Source organism: Vombatus ursinus, unplaced genomic scaffold, assembly GCF_900497805.2.
Source record: "Vombatus ursinus unplaced genomic scaffold, bare-nosed wombat genome assembly UNPS02014792.1, whole genome shotgun sequence".
Lineage (NCBI taxonomy): Eukaryota > Metazoa > Chordata > Mammalia > Diprotodontia > Vombatidae > Vombatus > Vombatus ursinus.
In genome coordinates this window covers 3,910,542-3,920,077 of record NW_020954570.1, presented here as the reverse complement: position 1 = coordinate 3,920,077, position 9,536 = coordinate 3,910,542, and positions in this window count along the sequence as shown.

Genomic DNA, 9,536 nt, shown 5'->3' with positions numbered 1-9,536 from the left:
TCCTTCCTTCCTTCCTTCCTTCCTTCCTTCCTTCCTTCCTTCCTTCCTTCCTTCCTTCCTTCCTTCCTTCCTCTCCTCTCCTCTTTCCCTTAAAAAAGTTAGCCCCCTAGTGTATTTTACATGTGGCAATTAATTCTAAGTACTAGACAATTGGGGAGGAGGAAATAAGGAAGAGGATCAATTTTCAGAGAATATATTACAGTTCTATAGCTTGACAAAAACTAAAGCATGAATTCCTGGAGATGGAGTGGAGTGAGTAGTTGCTTCATATTCACATCAGGAATTTTTTGGCTCTAAGACTCTGGATTACTGAGTTATAACATATATACTGATTATAATATTCTCTTGAGCTGAAGGAAAACTTCCTCCTTCTAACCTCTCCACAATTCCTTAGTTACTGTGGTTTATGCTTGGCTGACCCTGGAGAATCATTCAGCTGTTGGCATAGTATTTTGTCCTTGTGTGGTAGCTAAGAGAAACAAAACTTTTTTTTAATGGTAATTTTTATTTATTTTTTTGTTTTCCACATTTACTTCCACAAGATTTTGAATTCCAAATTTTCACCCCATCTCGCCCCTCCCCCACCCCAAGATGGCATGCATTCTAAATACCCCTTCCCCTAGTCTGCCTTCCCTTCTATCTCTCCCCCCCTTCTCTTATTCCCTTCCCCTTCAATTTTCCTGTAGGGTAGGATGGATTTCTGTACCCCATTTCCTGTATTTCTTATTTCCCAGTTGCATGTGAAAATATTTTTTTAAAAGTGTTTTTAAAACTTTGGGTTCCAAATTTTCTCCCTCCCTCCCCACCCTCATTGATAAGGCAAGCAACTAAATATAGGTTATATATGTGCAGTTATGCCAAACACTTCCATAGTAGACATGCTGTGAAAAACTAACTCTATTTCCCTTAAACCTATCCCATGCACCCATTTATTCTATTCTTTCTTTTGACCCTGTCCCTCCTCAGAAGTATTTGCTTCTGATTACTCCCTTTCCCAATCTGCCCTCCTCTCTATCATTCCCCTACTCTCTTGTCCCCTATCCCCCCTTTTTTCCTGTATGGTAAAACAGATTTCCATATCCAGTTAAGGGTGTATGTTATTCTTTCCTTAAGTCAAATCCTATGAGAATAAGATTCACTCATTGCCTCTCACCTTCCCCCATTTCCCCTCCACTGTAAGAGCATTTTCTCTTCTGTTTTTTTTTTGTGGGATAATTTATCCTGTTCTGCCTCTCCCTTTCTCTTTCTCCTAGTACATTCCTCTCTCACCCCTTAATTTTATTCTCCAGATATGATCCCTTCATTTTCAACTTACCCTATGCCCTCTATCTATCTATCTATATCTATATATATGCACATATAATTTTTTCCCCTCCAACTACCCTAATACTGACAAAGGTCTCATGAGTCACAAATATCATCTTTCCATGCAGGAATGTAAACAGTTCAACTTTAATAAGTCTCTTATGATTTCTTTTTCCTGTTTACCTCTTCATGTTCCACTTGAGTCTTGTATTGGAAAATCAAATTTTCTATTCAACTCTGGTCTTTTCATCAAGAATTCTTGAAAGTCCTCTATTTCACTGAATCACTATTTTTTTCCCCTGCAGGATTATACTCAGTTTTGCTGGGTAGGTGATTCTTGGTTGTTATCCTGTCTTCTTTGCCCTCCGGAATATTATATTCCATGCCCTGCGGTCCCTTAATGTAGAAGCAGCTAAATATTGTGTTATCCTCATTGTGTTTCCACAAAACTTGAACTGTTTCTTTCTGGCTGCTTGTAATATTTTCTCCTTGACCTGGGAACTCTGGAATTTGGCTAGAATATTCCTAGGAGTTTTCCTTTGGGGATCTCTTTCAGGAGGAGATTGGTGGATTCTTTCAAGTTCTATTTTGCCCTCTGGTTCTAAAATATCAGGACAGTTTTCCTTGATAATTTCTTGAAAGATGATGTCTAGGCTCTTTTTTTGATCATGGCTTTCAGATAGTCCAATAATTTTTAAATTCTCTCTCCTGGATCTATTTTCCAGGTCAGTTGTTTTTCCAATGAGATATTTCACATTGTTTTCTAATTTTTCATTCTTTTGGATTTGTTTTACAGTGTCTTGATTTCTCATAAAGTCACTAGCTTCCAATTACTCTATTCTAATTTTTAAGGAAGTATTTTCTTCAGTAATCTTTTAGACTTCCTTTTCCATTTGACCAATTTTGCTTTTTAGGGCATTCTTCTCCTCATTGGCTTTTTGGACCTCTTTTGCCATTTGGTTAGGCTATTTTTTAAGGTGTTATTTTCTTCAGTATTTTTTGGGGTCTCCTTTAGCATGCTGTTGACTTGTTTTTCATGATTTTCTTGCATCGCTCTCAGTTTTTCCTCTACTTCTCTTACTTGCTTCTCAAAATCCCTTTTGAGCTCTTCTAAGGCCTGGGACTGATTCATATTTTTCTTGGAGGCTTTGGATGTAGGAGCTTTGACTTTGTTGTCTTCTTCTGGTTGTATGTTTTGATCTTCTTTGTCACCAAAGTAAGATAATATAGTCTGACTATTTTTGTGCTGCTTACTCATGATCCCAACCAATTACTTGAGTTTTAAACTCTTTGTTAAGTAAGGTAAAAGTCTGCTTCCAATGTGAAGAGTATACTATCCCAAGTTTTGGGGATTTATACAGCTATTTTCAGAGGTACTTCTAGGGACCTGTAAATTTTCAGTTCTTCCAAGGTGCTATGATGAGGGGCAAGATGTTTTCTCTCCACCACCACAACAAACTCCACCACACCAGTGTTCCTCCTCTCCCCAGGACCGCCCCTCAGAACGTGACCCAGATCCAAGCACCAGTAAAGCAAGAGATTTCTGCCTCAACTTTGAAAAAGAGATCCCCACAATCCCCCTCTGATCAGCCACTTGATTCCCCTTCAGTCTGTGGGCCAGAAGCTCAGGAAACAGCCAGGGCCCCAGAGGCCACACTTGAGACTTGCGGCTGAGACCTAGCTCCTCTCTCACTGCAGTCACAGACTTTTCCCACGACCTTCTAAGTTGTCTTTGGCGTTCGTGAGTTGAGAAGTCTGGAAACCACCATAGCTGCCCGCGATTCAGTCCTCTGAGGCCTGCTCCAGGGTTGCTGTGACCTGAGCACCCACGCTGAGCTGCACTCCTCTCCCGCCAGGCGTGATATATCTTTCTGATCAACCATCCAGGCTGTCTTTGGCTGGATATTTGTTTCACTCTATCTTTTTGTGGGTTCTGCTGCTTTAGAATTTGCTTAGAGCCATATTTTTAGGTATTTGGAGGGCTTTAGGAGAGAGCTCAAGACAGTCACTGCTTTTCCTCCACCATCTTGGCTCTGCCTCCAAAGCTTTTTCTTTTTTTTAAACCACTAACAATCAAGGCATGGAAAAGCTAGCTTGAGGCCATAGTAAAAGAAACCTACTATATTAATACTATCAACCTGCCATTGGGCTTTTCATCTTTCCATTCTTTTGCTTCCCAAAGCATTTTCCTAAACTGGACTATATATCCCTGTGCAGTATTGCATAATGGATAATGTGCTAGAACTGGAGTCAAACCTGAGTTCCAAGCCTGCCTCAGATACATACTTACTAGATGTGTGACTGAGCAAGTCACTTAACACCTCAGTCCCATTTTCCTCATTTGTAATATGGGGATAATATCAATATCTATCTCACATGATTGTTATAAGGATTCCATGACATAATACACTTAAAATGCTTTGCAAATCTTAGAGAGCTATGTAAATATTAGCTATTATTGTTTTGTTCAGGTATATAAGTCCCTTAAACTATTACAGACCTCAGTTTTTTTATCAGTCTCATGGGGATGAGAATAATACTTGGACTCAAAGTGTTGTGAGGAAGACGTTTTATAAATGTTAAATCATTGTAAAATATGGGTTGCTGTGAAGTCAGAGGCATATTTCATTCACGGTTGTTGAGGAAAGGGAAATCACTAGTGTATGTGCAGGCAGATTCAGAATTATTTGTTCAACAAAAATTGTGGATCCCTATTATGTGCATAATACTATGCTCAGTGATCTGGGGTTTAGAAAGAACTATTGCAGATAGTCTGGTCCACCAAGAGCTTATAATCTATTTGGAGACACAGGATATGTTGTTCAATCCTTAAGTCATTTCCAACTCTTTATGACCCCAAGGACGAAGCGCTCCAAGCCCTTCTAGACTCCACTTTTTCTCAAAATTTGTCCAAGTTCATGCTCATTGTTTCCACAATACTATCAATCCATCTCATCCTCTGCCTTCCCCTTTTCCTTTTGCCTTCAATTTTTCCCAACATGAGAAGCTTTTCCAGTGACTCCTGTCTTCTCATCATGTGGCCAAAGTATTTAAGTTTCAGTTTCAGTATTTGATCTCCCATTGAATAGCCTGAATTAATTTCTTTGAGCATGGACTGATTTGGTATTCTTGCTGTCCAAGAGACTCTCCAAAGTCTTCTCTAGCACCACAATTTAAAAGCACTGATTCTACCATTCAACTTTCCTTATAATCCAAATCTCACAGCTATACATTGCTACTGAAAAATCCATAGTTTTGACTGTACAGACATTTGTTGGCAAGGTACTGTCTTTGATTTTTAGTTTGCTGTCCAAATTTGCCATAGCTTTCCTTCCAAGGAGTAAATGTCTTTTAATTTCATGACTGCAGTCACCATCTGTAGAGTTCTTCAAGCCCAAGAATATAAAATCTGACACTGCTTTCATTTCTTCTCCCTTTATTTGCCAGGAAGTGATGGGATCAGTTGCCAAGATGTTTGTTTTTTTTTAATGTTAAGCTTCAAACCAGCTTTCAGATTCTCCTACTTTACCCTCATCAAGAAGCTTCTTAATTCTTCATCACTTTCTACCATCAGAGTGGTATTATCTGTATATCTGAGATTGTTGATATCTCTCCTGGAAACCTTAATTCTCACTTTTGATTCATCCAGCCTGGTATTTCACCTGATGAACTCTACATATATAGATGACAGCATACAGCCTTGTCATACCCCTTTTCTAATCTTGGCACAGGTCAGACAAACATCAAAAAGAAAATACTAAGTCTCCTGAGCTCCGGGCTAAACATTCTCACTTCCTTCAATCAATCCTTATGTGGCATAATTTCAAGTCTCTTCACTATCCTCTTCACCAACATATAAAGTGGTATAGAGCTATAAAAGCAAACGAATAATAGATAAGATTTCTAAGGGTAGAAAGAAGGGTAGAGGCATTCCAGGTATGAGGAATAGTATGAATAAAACAATGGAGATAGGAATAAATAATGTATATGTAGAGAAGTCAGAAGAAACAAACCTATCTGGAGAAGAAGGTTACAAGTTACTTAGATATAGGACATATTGGAAACTTAAATTGAGCTCAGATTGAAGTGACATTGAATGCTAGGATAAGGAGTGTAATTCTATACTTTAGGCAAAGAGAACTACTAAAGGTTTCTGAGAAGGGGATTGATGTGATCCAATTTAATCACTTCAATTTCATTTCATTCAATTCATTCCTTCAGCAAATATTTATCCCATCTCCTAAGTGAAAGTTAATGGTCAGGCCTTTGGTAAGTATACAAAGATGAATAATGTGTGGTCCTTAAAGGTGTGGCCTCTGTTGTTAAAATATCCAACAAGGGCTTAGAAAGAACCAATTCTGAATTAAGCTTTGGTGAATAATATGCCTACTATTCCCTTTTTGAAGTGTATCCAAGGCTTCTGAATCTACTCTTTAGGTATTCAGGGTACTTAAAGTACTTAAAAAACAATTTTAAATAAATAAATTGTTAAAGGCCTTAAGAACACTGATTATATCTGACTGAAATGGTATCTTCTGCAACCAACAATTTACTTTCTTTTTAATGATGCAAACTGATTTAAAAAAAAAGGTGATTAAAAACTCTGCTGTTTTGAAATTGCCCAATGGAGTCTCTGGAATTGGGGACATCTTCAGACCTCCTGTAATACATTCTCAGTGACCTCTTCAAGTGATGTTATAATGGAAACTTCTTTGTATGCAAAAGAATCAACTAAAGACAGATTTGTGTGACTACATTAATATGAGGAATTCCCACAAGGAAACAGCCACTCTCTATGAAGGTCAACACCTTTCTTATAACTTAATATCTTAGACAATTACCCAAAATACTGAGAGGTTAAATGACTTCCCCAGGGTCACAAAGTCAAGATGAGTCAGAGGTTGACCTTGAATCCATGTTTTCCTGGTTTTGAGGTTAACTCTCTATCTATTATACTTCATCTTCTCTCTAAAAGAAAAGTCTTTGATGAACATATCATCTTAGTAAATTCTCTTGAGCTCTTTAGACACAGCTGTGCATATAAAGCCACTGAGTTAAACTTGCCTCTTGTCATCTTATAGATATGGTCACAAACAAGTAAAGTATTGGTGAGGAGCAATTATTCATGGAACAGCTGTCACAAAAATACCTTAGATAATTTTCCACTGCAGATGAAAAGTCACTAAGAGGAAAAATAATATACATTCAATTTTTGCATTATCTCCTTATTCATATTCATATCTAACAAAGTACCCTTACCCAGTGCTCCTGATAAAGGTGGAGAAAGAGCATCACTGGTCTTGCCTTAGCCTGATAGCTATGTTTCCATCCAGAAAATAGGAATCAGTGAAGGGTAAAAGAAAATGTTACAGGCAGTTATAGAAAATGTATTCATTACTAGTGCTTTCTTTGCTGATTTGTCATTACTGAACATAAATGTAAAAGATTTACTAATAATCATGTTTCTAAGAAACATGTACATATGAATAAATTCTCAAGCCTTCCTTCATTAGTTTGTTTGCAAAGCTAATCTCCTTGAAGACCTAGCAATTAAAATGCATTCATTTTAAGTATATACTAAATAAATCAAATGTAATCATGGTGTAAACATTTATTATATATTTATTTTAATATTTGTGTGGCATAATTTACAGAAACATGCATAAATTTATTTTTAAAGCTTTAATAACATATTTGATAAGCAATATACATAAAAATTTGATACTTACCTAAATCCAGGTTGAGCAACAATAATACAATGACTATTCTCATTCATATCATTTATTGCTGCATATTTATTTTTATTATGTCAACATGCTGATTTCTAAATAACCAAAAAAAAAAAAGTTAAAGCTCTATTACAAAACCATTCTCAAGGAATGATCTCTTTTTACCTGAGAGTGATTTTCTATCTTTCATTTCATTACTAAAATAATTTGTACTTCCAAATTGTGGCAGGAATAAAAAAGATCAGAATCAAGGAAAGGATCAAACAGTGGCTGACTATCTCACCCAAGAGTCTGGAAGAGTGAAGAGCCTGGCTCAGATACAAAGTCTCATACTAGGTTCTGAGACTAGAGATGGGAGTAAATGAGAAAATACACCCAAAAAAATAAATATTATAGTTTATAATATATATGCATGTACACATATGTTTATATAGTGTATTGATACATATACAAATGTATGAATGTATATGTATATTTATATAGTCAAAAGACATGACTGCATAGAAAACACAGCAAGTCACAGGAAAAAAATGGTGTGGTCACAGTGACTATAAGAATAGATCTAAGGAATTAAGTAAGAGATAGGTAAAATGATTATTAAGTGAGGACTTAGTGGGAAGAGTTTGAAAGAGAATAAACAATAAAAGGCAGAAAACTTCACCTCATGTTGTACATACCCTGATCTTTAGAAAAGCATAAATATAATTCAATGATTCAATTGACAAATCATCAAATTGTCAAAATGGCACCAAGAAATATTAAAAGAAAAACAAAGATTGGAAAAATAGAATAAAATGGAAGGTCTGCACTACAAAAAAAAATGACCTGGAAAATAGTTTGAAGATAGACTATCTTAGAATTTTTGGGAACCTTAAAAGACATCACAAGAGAAAAATGCTCAGACATATAACAGAGAGTAATTGAAAATAGAAGGAATCTACTAATCACCTTCTGAAACACACCATGCACTAAAAATAGCCAGGAAGTTCATAGCAGACATTTGGAGCTCTCAAGTAGAAGGAACATTCTTTAAGTAGTCAGAAAGAAAGACTACAAATGCCAAGGAAACCCATATATGATCATAAAAATGCATGACATAAATGCATAAAGAAGAAATGCATAAAGAAGAAAAACTTAAGCTACAATATTCAAAAAGATTTTTTTTAAAAATGTTTATAATCAAGAAAAAAGCCTGCAAAGCATATGTAGTATAACCCTGTAAGTGAAAAAGGGATCTTTAATAGAATAAAGGATTTTCAAGCAACTTCAGGAGACAAGAGAAACTTCAAAAGACAAATGCATTTGAGTATTTAGAAGAGGACAATCGATATACAGTGAATTCATTTTAATTGGTATGAAGAGAGACAACACTGTGTCTTCCAAATTCAAAGATCTTAAAGATATCCAAAGATCTTAAAAAACACAATATCTTACAAGGTCACAGAGGGCCTTAAATAAGATAAACACAGAGGCCAAAGGTTAATTTGTTCTGTTTTGTTGGTTTAAAGAGGCGAAAGAAAAGAGAGGGAAAAAAATGAAAGGGAGAAATGAAGAAAAAGGTGGCGAGGACCTTATTGAGCTGGAAAAACGAATATTGACTATACATATACATATCCAAACATGTAAAAAAGTGTGATATAGAAACAGGTTCAACTGAATAGTGACACAGGTTGGGACAAAATGGAAGGGTTTAAGAGAGTATATTCTGGACACAAGGAAAACAAACCAACTCCTGAGACTGATCATAAAGTGTTATAAAGAAAATGACAGTATAAATATCAGAGATTAGAACCTGGGTTTCATAAAGAGAGACAAAGGGATAAGAGTAGAACACCTCAAATATAAGCTACTAGTGCTTATTGGATTCTTTAATATGATAAATAATATCTATCTAAAATCAGGAGATAGCTATGTATAATAGAGAAATGCTAGAGTTTTTCCCAACAAGGTTATGGGTAAGGCAAGGATACTCATTGTCACCAGTATTATTTAATCTAGTTCTTAAAATTTTAGTTATATCAATAAGACCAAAAAAGGAAATTGAAGGAATAAGAATCAGAAAAGAGGAATCAAAATTATTGCTTTGTGCACATGACATGATAATTTACTTAGAGATAAATCTTTTAGTCAAATAAAATAAATTAAAACAAAAATTTCAATAAAGCAACAGTAAAATAAATGCAAAAATTCACCAGCAGAAAGAGATAGAAAATTAAATTCCATTCAAAATAACTACAGAATGTGTAAAATATCAGAAAGCCTAGCTACCAACACACACACACACACACACACACACACTGGAATTATAAAAATACAACTATAAAAACCTTTTGACAAAAATAAAGACCGATCTAAATAATAGGAAACTTATTAACTGCTCAGAGTTAAGCATTGACAATATAACTAAAATCTTAATATGGCCTAAATCAATTTATAAGTATTAAACTAACAAAGCTGAGTTTATATATATATATATATATATATATATATATATATATATAT